At 54.7% G+C, this 18992-nt stretch overlaps 1 pseudogene; it reads left to right on the top strand.

Moving 5' to 3' along the window:
• The window catches only part of LOC136996284 (adenylate cyclase type 10-like), a 29897-nt pseudogene that overhangs the window by 8951 nt on the left and 1954 nt on the right, over nt 1–18992 (top strand).

The raw sequence follows: 18992 nt of genomic DNA, 5'->3' as shown, positions 1-18992 counted from the left end.
TGTGCCCTTTCCTTGTAAGAAGAGGGAAAAGCTTGGCCCTCTGTGAAGCGCTCTGAGGTGTGTGGATGAAGAGTGCGTCTGGGGCTGTATGTCCAGAGTTCCCTTGCAGTCAGCCCTGGATGATGTGTCTCTTCTCTCCCAGTTTTGACTTGGAAGTCTGCAGCTCTTTGCATGCCTTTCTGAGTCTCAGTCCCTTCTGCTTTTGCATGGCAGGGTAGTAGCCGTGGAACTGACGGAGCTAAACCTGAAGCAGGTCCACTCTGCTGTCCGTATGGTGCTGGCCATGGCCCTGGGCCTCCAGGCCTGTAAATCCTGCGGTGCCAGACAGCTTGTCCTGCAGGCAAAGCTCCGAGGGCTGATGCAAGAGAGCAGCTACTGCCTCCTCAATGATCTCTTCCTCGTTAAGGTGAGAGGCAAGACCCTCTCTGGCCCTGGCAAAGGGCTGCTTGTGAGCTTTTGTCTTTTGGAGGCTCTGATGGGGAGTCGCTCCGCTCGCTGGTGGCAAGAGCATGGGGAATATAGCACAGGCTTCTGTTCCTGGGTGCAGCGGGGGGGCTCCCTCTTGGGGGTGAGCTCAGGTGCCAGGCTGGTGCACGTAGTTCCTGATGTCTTGCTCAGCACCCTGGAAGGGGCTTTGAAGAGCAGCTTGGAGGTGGGGCTGATGACCTTGTGTTGAGCTGACTGCTGCGTAAGCGGTCTGCTCCCTCCTGAGATTCCCATCGTGAGAGAACAAGCTCTTCACTCCTCCCACCCCCACGAGCTCTGCCAGAGACCCTCAGGCCTCAGAGGGCCTCTGTTCTAGGCGCCAGGTGATGTCTGCCCTGTGTCTCCTTGCAACTGTGATGGGGAGAGGGATGATGCTGAGGCCAGGAGAGGCATTTTGCTGGGTTGGTGTTATGTGGTGGGTAGGTGTGCTGAAAGCCCCTGAAAGGCTGTTTCTCTGTGACTGTGCTTTTCTGGGCAGTTTCCCCTCTCGAAGGCGGTTTCCCAGATGAGTGGCACTCAAAGGCAACTGGAGCTGGAGGCGGTTTTGAAGAAAGTGCTGCAGAAGGTGAACTATTCTCTCCATCGTGGGTCAGAAAAGGAAAACAGCCCTGCAGGCGGAGGGTTCTGGAGGCGAGTGGTGGGAGCTGGCGGGAGGACGATGTACTTGAGTCATTGTCCTTCAGAGCCTAAGCACCCCTGCCCATACCCCTGATAACTTTCCTCCCATAAAGTTGGTGGGCACATGCTTGGGAGAAGCAACTCTGTCTTTCTGTACCACCTTCCGTGAGAGACCTTGAAGTCTCAGAGAAATTGCAAGTCATTAAGATTCTGAATGCCTAAGTAGCTGGGGAGAGGAAAGGGACTTCACAGTGTTCTCTCTCTCTCTCTCTCGAGAGAGAGAGAGAGAGAGGCCAAAGTTGCTCCTGTGGAAGCTACTTGAGAACCCATCAGAATGCACCCAGAGCAAGCTGTTTGTTTCAGGCTGTTGAAGAAGAAGTCATCATATTTGTCATCGACAATGCCCACTGCATCGACTCTCTCTCCTGGAGTCTTCTGTGGAGTGTGCTCAGGGATGTCTCGATCTTTATGGTGATGGGCTTCGCTGCCGGTCACTGTAGAAGACAGAGGCTTTGCAAAGCTGCAGCAGACATCCCGAAGTTGCAGAAAACAACCTCTGTTCATCTGGGAGGGCTGAAGGCTTCCGCTGTGGTGCAGAAAGCCTGCCAGGCCCTTGGAGTTGCCAGCATACCCCAGGATCTAGAGACGTAAGTCGCAGGCAGGGCCTCTGAGCTCTTCCTGAGCGCTTGAACCTGTGCAGGGAGCAGAAGAGAATGAACCCCTAGAAAAGGCAGCGCAGGGCTTCTGGAAGGGCCAGTGCCTCTAGCCAGTGTCAGATGCTCACAGTTGTGAGCTGTGAGTGGGCAGCTGCCCAGGCACAGAGCATAGGAGGTGTCAGGCCGCCTGTGTTGCGCTGGAAGGCAGGAAGGAAGTGGTCCTGCACCCTGGCATGGCTGAGGTGTGGCAAAGGCGTTTGTCTGTGTGGCGGGGCTGTGGGGGTGATTCGTTGGGGCCTAGGTTCTCCCTGGTGCCGGAGAGGATCTAGGCTGCTGGGGACAGGAAAGACGAGGCTTACTGCTCTGTGCCTTGGGCTCTGTCCACGATGGTTTTCCTGTGGATTCCAGCAAAGGCTGTAGCTTCTGGGTGGCTCAGATGCCAAAGCCAGTGGGAGTCGTGGCCCTTTCAGAAGTGAGGTGGAGCTGTGGTGAAGACGTTGCTTCCTGCGTTAGGCCTGAGTGGCTCAGCGCCCATCTGGAATGTGTGTATGTGCCTTACTTTGCCTGTGTCAGTGAGTGCTGGATCTGCTCCTTTGCAGGTTCCTGATGCAAAGAAGCTATGGCATCCCCTATTACTGTGAGGAACTGCTCTGCTACCTTAACTGCCACGACTTGCTCTTGTTCCACCCACTGGGGAAGGAAGAGAAACGAGAGGACAAGTGGGAGAGCCTCTTCAGTAAGCACCTTTGTGGCTGCCTGCCTAGCAGCTGTGGTGCATTTTCCACAGCACATTCTTGCCTGGGGGTTCCCCTGCGACCTAGGAACAGTCAGCTCTAGCAGCCATACAAAGCTTGGTGTGGACGGGGTGTGGGTCTGTACATGCCTTGCTGCTGGGACAGCCAAAGGAGAAGCTGGGGGGTTTTGGTGTCTTTGAGAGGCCAAGCAATGGTGCCGTGGCAGCCAGTTTCAAAGGAGGAGAAGAGATGCTGCCTGGCACTAAGCTAAGCGCTGCTCTTGTTTTGAACCTGTATGAAGCGGGGTGCTTATTCTGGCCCAGTACTGTGAGTCCCATGGCTGCAGTGTTCCTTGTGCACAGCCACACAGCTGGACTGATTCTATCAATGCCCCTCGGTGCCAGCTGCTGTAAGACCTGCTGGGGGATGAATGCTAAAGGGTTGAGGCTGGAGGGAGCTAAAGGATGTTGGGTGGGGAGGGATTTAGAGGAACGGAAAGAGGGCCAGAAGAGTTGAGTGGGTTAGCGAAAAAACCTGAAGGCAGGGAAAGGAAAATGGATCCCTGGAGTCAGCAATGCCTGGTCCGCCGCTGAAAGGAGAGCTCCTGCTGGGCCCATGATCTTCACGATATGGGTAGATGTCATCGGCGCACTTTACGTTCCTGCCCACACCCTAAGTGTTTGTTGGTCAGAAAAACCATCTTCATCAGCAGGTGGGCCGAGGACTCAGGCTTTTCTGAGCCCCTGCTGTGCTTCTCCTCTGCCTTGTAGGCCGAAGCGTAGTTTGAAGCATGCGTCAGGAGGCAGGGAAGAGCAATTTCTGTCCCTGAGTGCAGTTGCTTAGGAAGTGCAATGTCTGGGGTCAGGGCAGGCAAAGGCAGAGCAGCATGACCGCAAGCTGGCTTTGGGGATCCTCTGGTTAAAGAGAGTGAGAGATTAAACACAAGAGCCCTGTTAGGCACAAGCAGGGCACATTTCTTTTGCCTGTAGCATGCCCCATGCGGGGGGGTTTTCATGGGGGCCTCTAAAGTGCTGCTGTCTGACCTGTGGAAAATCCCTTCCTTCTCACTTTCAGTCCCACTCCAAATTCTTGGGCTGCACTGGAGAACTCTGCTCTCAGGCAGACGCATGTGTGTTGTTTATTAGGCATTGGAATGTGCATGTATTTACCTTGGCAAAAGGCAAAAAAGGTCACTTGCAAAGAAGTCTGTCACCAAACCCACCCGGAGGCGAGGGACAGGCCTTGGAAACTTGAATGCCAAAGTGTGAATCCCCACAAAGGTGCTACTAAGTGAAGAAGGCAGTGGTAACACCACCTGGAGATGAATGCCAACCAGCTTGCCATGGCTCTGGCAGCAGCCCTGAGTGACCTGCCCTTTTGGATGAGCACTGGCAATGTGCCTGGCTCTGGGACAGTAGCAACACTGCTGCTTTCTGTCCTGAGGCGTTCCTTCCCCAGCTAGAAAGTCTGGAAGTTTTGATTTGGGAGTGTTTGGGAAGACTGCCTGGCAACAGGAAATGTTGGGGAAGGGCTCTGGAAGCAAAGGTATGCAAGGGCAGTGTTTTGCTCTTCTTAGCGACCGTGTTGGGGGCAGGCCGAGTGCATCTGCCCACCTAACGCAGGCCTTGTCCTAGCTAAGGTGGCTTTGGTAATGTTTGCAAGCAGGAAGTCATGACATGAATTGTCTCCCTTTGCTAATGGCTTTCTCCTGCTCCCTTGCTCCACTCAGCTTCTGTAATGGAGGCTTCAACCACTGCAGCAACGTGGAGCTCCAGCACGGGGAAGGACCGCAGGGTGTGCACCATCAGACCGGACGTGACCCTGCAGAACACCATGCTTCCCCCCACATTAAAAGGTGAGGGGCCGAGCCCCGCTGTGGCAGCTGACGGCTGTGCTGGGTCCCTTTCCCGGGACATGAGCTGGAAACTCTGGGCATCCATGTGCTGCAGAGGTAGCCCTCTGCACTCTGGGACTCTGCTGGGAAGGTTGCTCTGGTCCCATTAGATTTTCCATGGAGAAACATGCCTGTGGCTGTGCGAAGTGTTTTTCCCCTCCTGGATGTGGCCCACCTGGCAGCGTGTTGTCTGCTCTCAGTGAAGAATAGGAGAAAAGAAGTTCTTGGGGCCACACTGTAATGTTTCGCTCTTCTCCGCGAGAGCAAATGCATTGCTGGGGAGTATTTGACTTGGCTCTGACTGAGCTTTGAACTAGGCTTCTCACCTTACTGTTCTGTTTGTAGTTGTCCAGCTCATGCTGCTCTCAAGACACTGAACGGCAACCAAAGCCATCTTGTGAATCTCTCTTTGCCTGTTGTTTTCTGGGCTGGCCCAGAAATCCCCCTTTCTAGGGGGTGCTGGATAGGAAGCTGTGAATGAGCATGGCTGCCCTCTAGCTGAGCCCTGGCAGAATGCAGGTGGCAGAAAGCTCCTAGTTTCCAAAGTGTTCTTGTTGCAAGAGCTGCTTTGTCAAAGAAGGGGAAAGTGCTGTGTGACCAAGTGAAGGCAAGGGTTGTGGGGAGCTCTGAGTCAGCCTCAGTGGTGGGGGAAGGGCTCTCTGTCTGTGTGCCCTGCGGGCATAAATATACCCTAGAGCTGGCAAGCCGCATCCCGGGATGTATGCATGTGTTGGATGCTGCCCTGCTCATCCGTGGTGGGGGAGCATTCGTTTGAGCATCTCTGCTTTCCGACGACCTTGTTTCCTGTGATTCGAGTAGGAGCAGAGCCGTCTTGAAGACATGTGCCCTGGGTTGTGATTGCCCAAGGGGCTGAGTCCCTAGGAAAGATGGGGAAAATCTACCATGTCGGGTGTTGCAGCTAATGCAGCCTGTGCAGCCTGAGCCTGGGGAGTGGGCAAGAGAGAGAGCTGTGGCTTGTTTTGGACAGGGATTGCGCTGGCTGAGCTGGACAGCATGAAGCCCTCGGAGCAGATGGTTCTGAAGTGTGCAGCCATCCTAGGGCCGCTGTTTAGCACTGAGCTGCTGTTCCACATGCTTCCCGGGTGGAGCAGGTCCAAGATGAACAAGGTGCTGAGTGACCTGGTGCGATGCAACATCCTGAAGTGGCTGAATGCTGAAAAGGTGGCAGAAGAGAGCAGTGTTCCCAGCAAGGGGTCAGGCACCTCTCTGGAGGAGGAGAGTGGTAAGTGGTGGTAGCAGGAGCCCGGGAGCCCTGTAGGCTCCTGCTGCTGCCCCCAGCTATGTCCCTGGTGGGGCTCCCCAGAGCACGCTGCACTGCCCCAGTGGAAGCGTGTAATGCTCAGGGCACCGTGGGTGTTAGGGATGGGTTGTTAAAAGCTCTGACAAGTCCATTTCAGATTAGCCTGTGCCACTAGCTTTGTGCTGGAGGGCAATATTGCAGTGAGCTGCTCTGAGTCCCTCTGCTCTGCTGCCTGCAAACGCAGCTCATAGCACATGCAGGGAAAGGGGTATGAAAGCCCTGACATGCTTGCGCAGCCTCCCGCAGTGTGCAGATGCGGGATTTTGTGCAGTGGATTTTTATTGCCCCCTAGCCCAGGGGGGAGCATAGGAGGCTGGGAGTGCCTTGCAGAGCGGGCAGAAAGAGCTGGCTGTGTCTTGCTTCTGCTGCTGGCAGCATCCCCAGCTCCCACCTGGAGCGCAGCTGCACACACTGTCTGTTGGCAGGGAGAGCAGGCTAGCAGCCTGTTGCGCTGGCCATGCTAGTCTGAGGAAGGCAAGCTGGGCCCTTTCGCTGTATGGCCGCGAGGTTCTGAATGCAGGAGCGCTGGTTTCCTGCCAAGGATGCACGCCAAGGCCTGTCTTTCATTGTGCAGCTGTGGCGTCCCTGAGCTCTGGCCCCAGCTCTGGCTGATGGGAAGCCCCGTTGCCTTTCAGATGCCCAGAAGTCATCCATGGACGAGACCAAGAAGATGGCGAGGCTGCAGTCTGGTGTGCTGGCCTTCTGCGCCCCGCTGCTGCAGGAGGCTGCCTACGAGTTGTGGCCGAAGGGACAGGGGGTGGCCATGCACCGCAAGTGTGTGGCCTTCCTGGAGAGGCACGTGCACAAGTGCCAGTGCTGTGGCGGAGGGGACTTTGTTGCCTTCCACCGCTTTGCCATCGGCAGCACCCAGGAGGCAGAGAGCTGTGAGGACCATGGCAGCGACTGCTACTGGCGCAGCTGGGAGGCCTCGCAGGCAGCAAGCGAGGAGATGAAGACGGATGAGCTCCCCACCACTACGGGTATGCCCTGTGCCGTGCTCTGGAGCCTGGGCCCTGCCCACTGTTGTTGCACACGTAATTGCAGTGTTCCTCTATCTCAAGGCCTGCCTGCAGAGCCATTTCACACAAGCTTGGGGATGCTTTCAGTGCAGGGCAGCTGCATTTGTAGGACTAGTTCAGTTCTCCACTGAGCACAGGTTCGCAACAAGAGACATGATGTGGCCACAGCGTAGAGCCTCTCTGCCCTTGAGTGTCCTGCTGCGTTTCCCCAGAATTACAGGAGAGCAGCCCATCTCCTTGCAGAGACCAGAGCCTCGGGGTGCACCCACGGCTCAGCAGGCTGAGGTGTATTTGCTAGTGCGTCTAGTACCCTTGGCCGAGCTGGGCTAAGTCTGGAGAAATAGCAGCCGCACAGTGAAGGCAGATCTCAGGGGAAGGGGCCGGGAAGGGAGGTGCCGTCAGTGCCTTTGGCTCTCCTCTCCTTCTCTTAGTGCTCCAGAATGGCAAGAAGCAGCTCTTTGTGCATATGCAGGGAGGGGGTGTTTAACCCCGTGCTTTCTTTGCAGATGCTGCAAATGGTGGGCAGAAGGAGAAGAGTTTCTTGGAGGAGACTTTTCGGTGAGGAGACAGGGTTTTGAAGATTATTTTTGAAGGCAGTGGGCTGAGGGTGTGCAGAGGGGACAAGTGGAGTCGCACCAGCTTGGGCTGCTGGTTGTGACTCTGGCTTAGGAAAGAGCAGGCCCCCAGCTGTGGGAGCTGGCTTGAGATGGCCATGGAGGTGAGCATCTTTGAGGAAGCCTGTGGGATCCCAGTGATGCTAGTCACTAGAGTGGAGCAGCCCTGGCTTTCTAGCTGTTCGAGAGCAATGTTGCAAGCTGTGCAGGGGCAAAGCAGCCCTTGGGAGCAGGGTGGCTTGTAGAAGGTGACTGAAATGCCAGCTGGTCTCTCTGGCTGCCTAAAAGAGCAGTGTTCCTCCAGAGCAGGGTCAGCAAAGGCCCCAACAGGATCTGTGCTCATGCCTCCTTGCTACAGCTGTAGCCAAACAAATAGCTTGCCAGAGCTGAAAAGGGGAGCTGTTGCTCCTCATGCCAGTTCTGCCCTGCCTGAGCACACTGTCGGTGTGCTCTGGGGCCCCGGGGCTCCTCCCCCGAGTGCCCAGTATATTGGTCGACATCACTGCACTGGCAGGGAACGAATCTTGCCAAAAAGTGCCGTGTCAGTGAGTTGTCCTGGCTTTGCTTGCCATTAGGGGAGAGCCAAAGGTCTTGAGCGAGGAGAGAAGGCAAGAGTGGAAGGGAGGAAGGAGCACAGCGGGAAGACAGGGCAAGGATGGGGTGCCCCTGCCCACTCAGGAGTCGATGGTGTCAATTGTAACCTGGAATGCCCCAGGGAAACTCTGGGTGCAGGTCACCGTTGTGTGGGGCAGAAAGAATGAGTGACCGAGCTCACTCAGCATGCCTGGGAAGGCTGGGAAACCCATGGCCCCCGCGTGATGCCTGTGTGCACGTGGCCTCGTGCTGTGCTAGAACGTGTCATTAGTGTAGGCTGAAAGAGCAGTGTTGGTGACGCTAGCGTGTTCTTTGGTGTCTTCTTTCTCCGTGATCTTGTCTCTGACTAGAGCGGCAGAGCGGTTTTTGGCTAAGACCAAAGGGATCTGTAAGGTGCCCAGCAAGACCCCGTGGACCCACGGTGTCGTGTGTTCCTGCAACTGCAAGGCCATCGTGGAGCTGGTGCTTGTGCCCTTGGCTCACCATCACATGGCAATGGGCAACGATGCCAGAGCCTTTTATTATCTGCTGGAGGGTGCGGCTGCCTACTTGCACGTCTGCAACAACTACCTGGTGAGTTGCCCTGCTCGCCAGAGCCCCTTTGCCCATGGCGTCCTCTCAAGTGCCTTGCCCTGAGCAAGCCCATTTCCCCACTGCAATAGGGCATGCCTGGGGGCATGCCTTTGTGGGGACTCGGGTATGAATTGCTGGGGTCAGGCGCAGAGTTTGCCTCCTGTTTGCCTCTCCTGTGGCAAGAGAGACAGGGCAGTGAAGCAGGCCCTTTGCGCAAGGTGCACCTCCAAAGAGGTGGTAGGAGGGAGTGCTTGTGCCCGTGGTGTGAGAGGCAGCGTGACTGTGCTCGGGTGGGCATCGCCGGGCCAGATGCAGGCCCTCCTCAGAGAGATGCTGGAGGCAAGCGGGAAGGATGGGGCTGGAGGCAGGCTTGGCAGCGATGCTCAGCTACTCTGTGTGTTTGTTCAAAGGCCTTCCTGACCCTGAACAAAGCAGAAGCGCTGAGGAACTCGGTGGCTAAGAAAGGAAATGTGCTTGCGTGCTTTGAAGAAGCCACCTTCCTGAGCCTCCAAGGGGAGGTAAGGTGACAGGGAGGTTTTTGTGGGCTCTGCTGGTGGGTGGAGTTGGATGCCTTCCTGGGGGTTGGGGGAGGCTATCCCTGGCATTTCTAGCCACGACTGCTCTCAGCAGCCTTTCCTGGGCCCACTTCGCCCTCCGGCCAAAAGCAGTTGAGGTTCTGGCCTTGATTCCGCCAGAGACTTGCAATTGGGTGTCTGCTGAATCGGAGCCCTTTGGGACCCTTCCCAGCATCCTTGCTCTCAGCGTTCCCAAGAGGGCGGGAGGCTCAGGATTCTCTGCTGTGCCTGGGGCTGCTTGACTGACTTGGGATGACCTTTCATGCCAAACGGGACTGCCTTAAAAGCCCTTTTGCTGTGCAGGTCTGCTACAATATGGGACGAATGGAGCTGGCGAAGAAAAAGATCAGGAAGGCATTGAGGCTGCTGAAGAGGAAATTCCCCAAGACCTCCACTGGCACCTTCTTGCAGTTTGTGCTGGAAAAGTCCAAGCATGCCTCTCACAAGAAGAACAAAGACTCCTCCCTTCATCAGGAGGCAGGGTGAGAAGCAGAAGGGAAAGCGAAGGGAAGGAAGAGCCATTTCATAGCTGGTCGTGGGCATCTAGGCCCCAACCTGCCGAGGCTTAAGCCCAGGCTTTGCCTGATGCATCGGTCTTAGCAAGACGGAGGCACGAAGTAGCGAGGTTTGGGTAGAATGGGGAACGACGGAGCCTGACACTCCCGTGTGTACAAGCATTAGAGCGAGGCATGCATTTGTGTAAAAAGCAGGCTTGTATCGTGAGGGCTGCAGCTGCGTTTGGTGGTGCTGCTGAGAGCATTTGGTTTGCTTAAAGGCAGTGCAGATGCTTGAGCTTGGGACCAGTGCTCTGAGTGACCCATTTCTGATGAGACACTGGCAGGAAGGCCACGCGAGCAAGTTTGTCCGATTTTTGCCCTGCACTGCAAGTCTCCCAGAGCAGGGCTGTATGTCAGCACGTGTTATGTGGACTGTGCTGGTGAACGTGTTTCCAAAGGCTCTTCTACGCATAAGTGTGGAGGCTGTGGGGTGTGCAGGGGGAAAGCAGCTGAGGGAGCTGGAGGCTAATGAATGGAGGAGCTGGGGGTTGTGATGGGGAGCTCCTGGGGCATTGGCATGGGGGCTGGTGTGAGTGGGAGCAGAGAGGTGTTAGCAGGGAGTAGAGGCTGGAGAGGGGAAGGGAGTGCGCTGGCGGGAGCAGGAGGTGGGCCTGGCGGGGTAAGTGGAGGCGAGATGTGGGAATGAGGAAGCTCGGAGGCTGTAGCCAGGTGCAAGCCTCCCGTGCAATGACCCTTTTCCTGCCAGTGCCCAGCTTTGCTTGGCCTGCCTGGGCTGTAGTGCCAAGACACCCTCTTTAGCAGTCCTGTTTCCTCAGTGGTACTGCTTGGTTCTCCCGCTTGCATCGCTGCAGCCCTCCTGCGAGGAAGCGCAGCTGCCTCCTCCATCCCCCTGCTTCCGCCATCCCGTTGGACTTTGCACTGTGCAGCTAGTGGCTGTGTCCCAGCAGTTTCCCTTGTATGGCAGGAGGGAGAGGCTCCCCTGGCTGTTCCGGCAAAGCCACTGCCTGTCCTTACTGTGGCAGCTCTTCAGCCTGGAAAGCACTTGCAGCAGCCGGAGGCTGTCCCGCCTGGCAGGGCTCATGAAGGTGAACACGGCCGAGGAGTCCGAGGATGCGAGTCACGTGAGTGCCTTCTCTCTGCAGCAGCAGCAGACCCCTTTCTGACATAGCTCCTTTCCCCTGGCCTGGCAAGAGTACCACCAGGCCTGCCCCCAGCAAGAAGAGCCCAAAGATGACAGAGATGTACGTGTGCCTGCACTTTTCTGCATGAACTTCCAGAAGACGTGGGTTGCTGTTCCTTTTGGTTGTTCCTCTCCTTGGATTTGTTTCATAATTGTAAGCGTGGAGCTGGTTCTGGTTTTAAGCCAGCACCACTTTCTGTAGTCTGTCGTTTCCTTGTGGCTCTTGAGAATGCTTGTGTGCAACGCACGGGGGCCCCTGCCTAGACACGGCTGCAGTTAGCAGTGGCAGTAGCAAGAGCCATTTGTCGGATGGGTGAGAGCCCTGGGAGTACAAGAGAAGAGAGAAGCTGGCAGTTGGGTTTATGGCCTGTCCCCTCTAGGCCAGAGAATCACCCTGGAGAGATTCAGTCCTGTGCATTGTCCTGTTTGGACCCTTCTAGGTCCTCTTCTCCTACCTGGAATATGCGCTGTGCTGCCAGAACCTGGGCTGCCGGGAAGAGTGGCTGCAATACGGGCGGACGGCCATGCAGCTTAGCGCTGACGTGCAGCTCTTTGGAGGAGGGGTATTAAACACTGCCAGCTTCGCCCAGGCCCTGTCCCATCTGACCCTCAGCCTGGGAAATCTGCCCCTGTCTATCGACGTAGGTAGGTACTGCCCCCGCTGCCTGCGAGAAGGAGTCTCTGCAGAGAGAGCCTGTGCGAGCCTGCTTGTTTTCTTCCCAGGCTATTGCGCCGAGAGGCTCTGCATGCAGCTGCAGAAGCCCGACCTGGACTACGTGGTTCTCAGGACGCTCTTCACAGCGCTCTTTCTCCAGATGAGGTAATCATGGTGCCGGAGAGACTGCTGGTTGCCCAGTGTCAGGGGGCTGACCTTTGGGTGCAGAAAAGTCTGATGGAGAAACTTGGATGGAGTTGTGAGAAAGAGCAAAGAAGGGAAAGCGAGGCAGAGAGGGATGCTGGGAAGGGGAGCAGAAGTGTCTGGAGGTGCTGACTGGGCTCCCACCCCATGGAGACGCTCCATGGAGGCTCATCGTGTTCCTCCCCAGGTACCCTGAATGTGAGGCAGTGCTGCGCAGGCTAGAGAAGCAGGTGTCTGGAGAGCACAGGATTGTTGGGCAGGCGTGCTTCTTCTCCTGCTGCTTAGACCTCTTGCTTGATGCTGGTGAGTCCTCAGTGATCAGGTCCCGGAGAGCCAGGAGGCTTGCAAAGACTCCCACCTGTTTCCTGGTCAGGCAAGACTGCCATACTGGACTTGTCGGCCAGAACTGGTGGCTTTGTCCAAGATTTAAACAGGCAGAGCCCCCCCAGGGCAGGCATAAAGGAACCGGCAATACAAGACTTGTGGAGTATCTTCTACCCTTTGGAAAGAGGGAAACAATTGTGCTGGCCAAAGTGGTTTTTCTCCTGATATAACAACGACCCCAGAGCCCCCAGCAATCCTTTTACTTCCTCGACAGAATCCTTGGCCTTTTGGCTGTGTGCATGTGTGTTTGTCTCTTGATTTTTTTTCCCCTCCTTTTTTTTTTCTTTTTCCATTTTCTACATGTGAGCAAAGAGTAATTTCACAAAGCTTTTAATTATCCTCTTTCCTTGCTGTGTTTTGAGATTGCCCTTTCTGAAACCTCTTCTCCGACTCACTCTGCTCTGGCTTCCCAGGAAGCAGGCCTAGCAGTGCTGGGATGTGCCTGAGCAGAAGGCACCTAAGAGCCTGTTCTCTGGGGTCCTTGTCATTGCTGATCAATGGCAGCATGCCTTTGTGCAGTGGTAGAAAGCTGCAGCTTTTGCAATGGAAAATGCTCTCAGGGGAGTTGTGAGTTCTCTTTTTTCCTTCCTGATGTTCTCTGCCCTTGCCTTCAAGGGCATTTCTGTGGAGCTTGAAGAGCCCTGAGGAGCTAGGGTAGAAGTTGAGCCCTTGCATCCTTCCTGTGTGGTTTGCTTGCCCTCTGAGTGGTTTGCCTGCCAAGAACTTCCCCGGCTGTGCTTGAGCCTTCTGCTGCTACAAATGCCTGAGGCAAGTCGAGGCCGGGGAGGGAGGTGCTGCTTCTCTGAGACCCATTTGTATTGCAGGGTGGCAGTACAAGTCATTTGAAGAGTGCAGGAGCTTCGTCGAGCAGAATGAAGCCAACTGCATTCTCAAGTCGCAGAGCAGCATCCTGCTTGGACTGTATTCGTGCCTGGCTCTTTGGTAAGTTAGAGACTTGCTTTGAGTGGGGAGAGGCCCAGGCAGTGATTGTGGCAGGGAAGGTGGGAGCTCTGGCCTTGTCACATCCCCCCATCGCATGTCCACCAAGGCGACCGTCTCTGGGGCACTGTGGCGAAAGGGGCCGGGGGAGCCGTGCACTGTGAGCAAGGTGGCAAGGAGCCCCGGGATGTGCTTCTGTGGAGCCCTGCCAGGGAAGGATGACTGGTGGCATTTGGCCACAGCCTTCCTTTTCCCCTTTTCTGCTCTGAGTGATGCTAACCAAGAAGAGCTACAACACACTGCAGTTCACCCTCCCATGTCCCCAACACGGCCCCAACATGCCCCCAGTAACTTCCTTTTCCTATAAGATGCATTGCCTCTGAAAGCCAGCTTGGGGCTGGAGGCTATAGCCTAGGAGACCTTTTGATTACTTCCTCATCTCTACAAAATGTGTGTGTGTGTGTGTGTGTGTGTGTGTGTGTGTGTGTGTGTTTCTCTGGACAATGTAGGTTTGCAAGGCTTGGGCAGTGGGACAACTTCCAGAAGCCCTTTGAAAAGGCCAAGAGGCTGCTGAAGAGAACTGGTGCCTCCCTTGTGGCCAGCCAAGCGTGCAGCCGGCTCCTGGAGTGCCATAGCCTGGTGCTGAAGAAGGACATTGAGCACGGATCGGCGAGGGCCCGTGAGAGCCGCACCAGGGCTCTAAGGGTGAGGGATGAGGAGGAAGGGGAGGCGCATGTTGCAAGGGGACTCTAGGGAAAGCCGTGTTGCTAGCAGCAGTGGGTTGACCTGTGCGGGTCGCAGCAGCCATGACAGCATGGAGTCAGGGCAGTGCCAGAGGGTAGTGGGTTAGAGAGCAACATGGCAAAAGACTCCTCTCACAAAGGTGTCAGCAAGAGATGGAGAAGAAGGCAGTCAGGTGAAGGCGTTCTTCCTGGGCATGTGAGAACTCCCTTGTGGGAATGGTCGGCAAGAGAGGAGAAGAGACTTGCAGAGCCATGAGCTAGTGAGCTCTGCTGAAATGCCTGCTCCATATGAGGTCTTAGGGCTCAGGAGAGATTTGTGCGGCATCTCAGCCTTGCTAGCTGTGCACTCCTTGTCTCTTTAGGGCTGGTTTTTCTCTTTGGGGAATTGGTGGCCTTCTCAGTGCCAAGCCGTCGCTGAGTTCTATGACTTCTCCCAACGTGCTTCTCTGTTGTTTTCTGGGCAGCTTGCGGAAGAGGTTTTCTCTCAGTGCTCTACAAGCCCCGTCTTCTACCCCAGAGTCTACCACCTGCAAGCCTACATTTTCCTCATGCTGGGGAATGAAGAGCAGAGCCTGTTGTGCCTCAAGCAGGGCCTCCAAGCCTGTGAAGACTGTGGCAACCTCCTGGAGAAGACTTGGCTGGAGATGAGCACTGTAAGTACTTCATCTGTGCCTTTGAGGTGCTTCCTGGGCAGAGGAGCATGCTGTAGCAGAAGGTGGGCCAGACTGTGCTCCAGCAGGTACACGTAGGGAAAGCCCCCAGAGAGCTTCAGGGGCATGTGCTGAAAGTCCCTGGTGAGCTGGTAGGGGCTAGTAGCCCTGCTCAACAGGAGGGCAGAGACAGCTGCGATGTATCTCCCCCAGGTGGGGCTGGACTGACACCTGAGGAAGCAAGATGCCTCCTTCCCAGCATCTCTGCTTGGCTGAGGAGTGGTGAAGTTGAATCTTTCCCTGTTCCTTAAGGCAGCTCTGGGAGGCCAGGATCAACGTGTGCTGAGTCAAATTTGCCTTCCCTCTCCTTCTCCTCACTGATAGACTTTGGCAGCCCGGCAAATTGGTTGATGGATGGAACAAACTCCTGAGAGAGGCCTTGGTTGCCTTCCCAGACAGAAATGACAGCTCTGGGGATCGCCTGCTCTTCTCAGCTCTCACTGTGGCTTTTTTTCTTTTTTTCTTTTTTTCCCCTTAGGAGTCATGGTTCACTGGAAAAGGCCCCACAGGAGATTTGTGGCTGAAGACAGCTCCACATTTTCCCCAGCTGAATCAAGCAAAGCCAGAGGTCTATAGCTCCAGGTACCTGCTGAAGCTGCCAGCACTGCAAAGGGAAGATCCTTTCCCAGGAATTAAATACTGTCATCATTAGTCCAAACGCTTCTTCCTTTCCTTCTTCCTTTACTATATTCTGCATCATGCCTCGTTCTCTCCTTTCCCACAACAATGTTTGCACAACAGAAGATGAACGGAACCAATATGTACGCAATTAGTAAGGTCAATACCTGAAACAAAATAGTCTTCGCTGGTGTTTTAAGTGTTTTCCCAACCCTCCTGTCCATGGTGGGGCAAAGGCAACTCTAAGCCACATTTTGAAGAGTTAGTTACACTAACCCATTCTTGGGCAAGAGTTCAATCCAGGGTAGCGTCCCAAGTCCTCCAAAGGAAAACTGGAAATGGCTGTATTGAAAACAGTCGGAGCATTTTGAAGTTCTTAGCAGTTAGGCTTCCATCAAGTGAGGAATATGATAAATAAGGCACAAAGCACTGCAGAGAAGGTAATGCTCTGGGGGATTAGTAAATTCCCATAGTTTTATAGTTGTTGCCATGGGTTAATAGTATTCCTTCTTCCTGGGGAGAGGTAAAGCATCGGGCCATTTCAGGCCAGTCTCTGTGCAAATCTTCACCAATTTGGTTTTCCCGTTGGAGTGTTTCCTTTCTGCAGCCCCACGGGATTGGGGGTGATAGGCACAAGGCAACTAGAAGAAGCCTCCCAGTCACTGGCCCTGGTCCTCCTGGGTGACTTGAACCATCCCAATAGCTGCTGGAGGGACAACGCAGCAGGACACAAGCAAGGCAGGAGGTTCCTGGAGAGCATCAATGACAACTTCCTGACACAGGTGATAGAGGAGCCACTGGGGAGAGATGTTCTGCTTGACCTCGTACCTACAAACAAGGAAAGACCCCGTTGGCCAATAAGCAGGGCAATAAGTAGGATCGCAACCCTGGACTTCAGGAGAGCAAACTTTGGCCTCTTCAGGGACTTCCTTGGAGGAATGCCATGGGTTAGGGCCCTAGAAGGAAGGGGGGCCCAAGAGAGCTGCTTAATATTCAAGCATCACTTCCTCCAAGCTCAAGCTCAGTGCATCCCTAGGAGTAAGAAGTCAAGCCAAGGGGGCGGGAGACCTGCATGGATGAGCAAGGAGCTCCTGGCAAAACTCAACCAGAAGAAGGAAGTATACAGAATGCAGAAAGGGGGACAGGCCACTGAGCAAGCAGTTCTTGTGTGCAGGATGAGCTGTTTAGGGCTCTAAGGCAGGGCAGTACTGGGGTAGAAATAGCATGCTGGGCGAAGTGTAGAGGCCTGTAGAAGTGGAGAGGCAGGCCAGGGCATAGAGGAGTCGCAGCCTGGGAGAGTAAGAGAAGAGTTGCCCAAAGGTCCGTAACCTGCAAGCAGAGGCGGCAGAAACAGGAAACCACCAGCAGGCTCTGCCAGGGACTTGCTCTGGGCTCTTCCCAGCCCACAGGGAGCCACCAGAGGCTCCCGTGCACACCAGGACATGGCAGCCTGCAGTGTCACTCTGGGTGACGATTCATCTTGCCACAGTTTCAGAGGAGCACTCAGCATCCCTGAAACTCTTGTCCCGCCCTTTATAAAATACTTGGCGGTTAGAAGTAGTTCGATCACACTGGAAGACCCATGCTTAAATACCTTGCCACTAAAATTTCCTGGGCCTGGGCAGCCTGTGATCCAGCCACCGCATGGACAGCATTAGCAGAGTCCCTGTTCATATCATCTGGAGGGGTGAGAAGACATTTAGGGAAAGGCGAACTAGTGGGGTTTGAGAATGTAGACATATAGCGGAGACCATGGTGTAATGTGCCTCCCATTTATGCAGCATACTTGGATGTAGATGGGATGTACTTTGCCTAAAGGCAGTGGTAGGATTTAATTTTTTGGGCACAAGTAGGAAACTGAGGATTTTGCCCAGCAACCACTCCAAAAGGGCTTGGTTTCCATGGAGGTCCCATGAGGCATCTACTAGAAACATGCAGTTGTATGGCATACCCCAGGCACCTGACATGGCCCTGCAGGTCAATTTTATGTCATTAAATCAAGTTTCTGGATCTGGATCCAGATGGGGATCTGGATGTATCTCATCCTAGTGAGTGGAGCTCTAGTTGTAGTAGGCATCTAGCGTCATTTCAGATTATCAAGGAAATTCCCCATCTGGCCCACACCTGATGCTCTAGCAGGATGTGGGTCTCTTAGTTGCTCCATCAGACACTGGCACATGCCTAGGACCACCTCTATCTCTTCAAACGTCACCAGGTGTTTGTGTGTGGCAACAGGCTCCCACCCTCCATCTGCAGTGACTATAATTGGAGCTGAGACAATGAGCTGTGTTAGACATCTGTGTTGTGCACACTCCAGCTTTGGCAAGGGGAATCCCACCTCCTGTGTGTTTGTAGAGTTCACGGGAGGGATCTGAATCCCACTCCAGCCCAGGGGTTTCTGACCTGGTATGAGATGCCCTGATTAACTCATCTGAATCAATACCTGAACTATGGGTAAATGAACTCCCTTCTTGTCCCTCTCTAGGTGTCCTGCCTAGTTAAGAGATGGGAATAGGGTCTTCCAGAGTGGGACATTTACATCTTTTCTAGATAAACGTCCTCTGATGAGATAAACTGTAATGCTGGAATCGGTCTCTCTTCAGTGTTTAGAGAGAGACCATAGATGATTATTTTGGTCTGCCTCAGTGAGCATTTACCAGGAGAAGGGAGCACAAAGGACAAATTAAGTCACACTTTCAGCTAGGCCATTGTTCCCAAGAGGGGCCAGTCTCCTGGGATGGAGGGAGCTCATGGCAACCTGGCAGCGCTGCCAGGAGACAGCTCTGTCCAGGAGGAGCTGCTCTGTAAAGAGCAGAAGGGCTCTGGGCACTGCTTCCAGGTGCCAAGATGAGACAAGGAAGATGAGCAAGATAAGTGAGACAGAAAGAAGTCAAAGACAGACAGGAGTGGGAGGATGGCTGAGAGACCACTGGAGGAGAAATCTTCACAGTCCCTAACACAGTAAGTCTCTGACTGCAGGGCAATGCAGGTGAGGTACCCTGAGGGGTCCTCTAAAGCTACCACTTCTGAAAGCTGCAAGGGTCTGTCAGGAAGGGTATCCCAGTTCCTCTTGTGTAGGGGAGGTTGTCCTTTAGAGCAGGGATTCCCTGCCACACTGTCACAGAGACAGTGCTACCGTCTCCCAGGGATGGCTTCAGGGCTGTGAAGCTGGGGTGTGCACACAGGACTGCCCAGGGCTGTAATTCAGAGCAGTGTCCCTGTGCCCCAGGGTGCTGTGTGCCCAGGACAGTGACCCGCCTGCAACAGTCAGCACTCAGCCTGGCCAGGGAGCTCTCCATGGCACTGCAGGGAGAAGCTCTGTGTGGCAGGATCACCCTCCGTCAGGGCAGGTTCATCCTCCCATTGAGAGGGTGCTGCATGGGTCAGGGCTGCCCACAGCTCCATCTCACCCTGAGAACATTTCTGGAAGGGGCTTTCCAAGAAGAAGGTCAAAGCAGGGATACCTAAAAGGGAAGGGGCTTTCATGAGTTTCTGCTTTCAGTTTTATTCTCTTTGGGTGGCATGAAATGTTATTGTCAGGTTTAAACAGGGGATTGAGACTCCAAAATAGTAACAGTGAGAGAGGAATAGTTCTGGGAGGAACTCAGCAAATCCCTTCATCCACCCTTCAGCCTACAGACAGAACCAGCATCACCTTTCCAGCCTCATCAAGGTTTGTCTCACCTGTTCCTTGGCACCTGCAAACACGGAGGTGCCCCTGGACAGTGTCCTGAACTGGGAGGTTTCTGCAGGGCAGAGATGAGCACCCAGCGGGTGGGATGGGGTCTGTGGCCACTGACCGGGGAGAGATGTGGGGACAGAGAAGCAGCTCCCTGCAGGGACAGCTCCAGGCAGCAGTGTCCTGGTCAAAGAGTGAGTGGAAACTACAAACTTCATTGCCTCCTCTCCTCTCCCAGCCAGCACAGCCCTCAGTCCTCAAGGCTGTGGGGTCTAGGG

The sequence above is a fragment of the Apteryx mantelli genome, unplaced genomic scaffold, assembly GCF_036417845.1.
Source record: "Apteryx mantelli isolate bAptMan1 unplaced genomic scaffold, bAptMan1.hap1 HAP1_SCAFFOLD_33, whole genome shotgun sequence".
Lineage (NCBI taxonomy): Eukaryota > Metazoa > Chordata > Aves > Apterygiformes > Apterygidae > Apteryx > Apteryx mantelli.
Note: the sequence above shows the minus strand (reverse complement) of the source record. Positions and strands in the feature narration are given on the sequence as shown.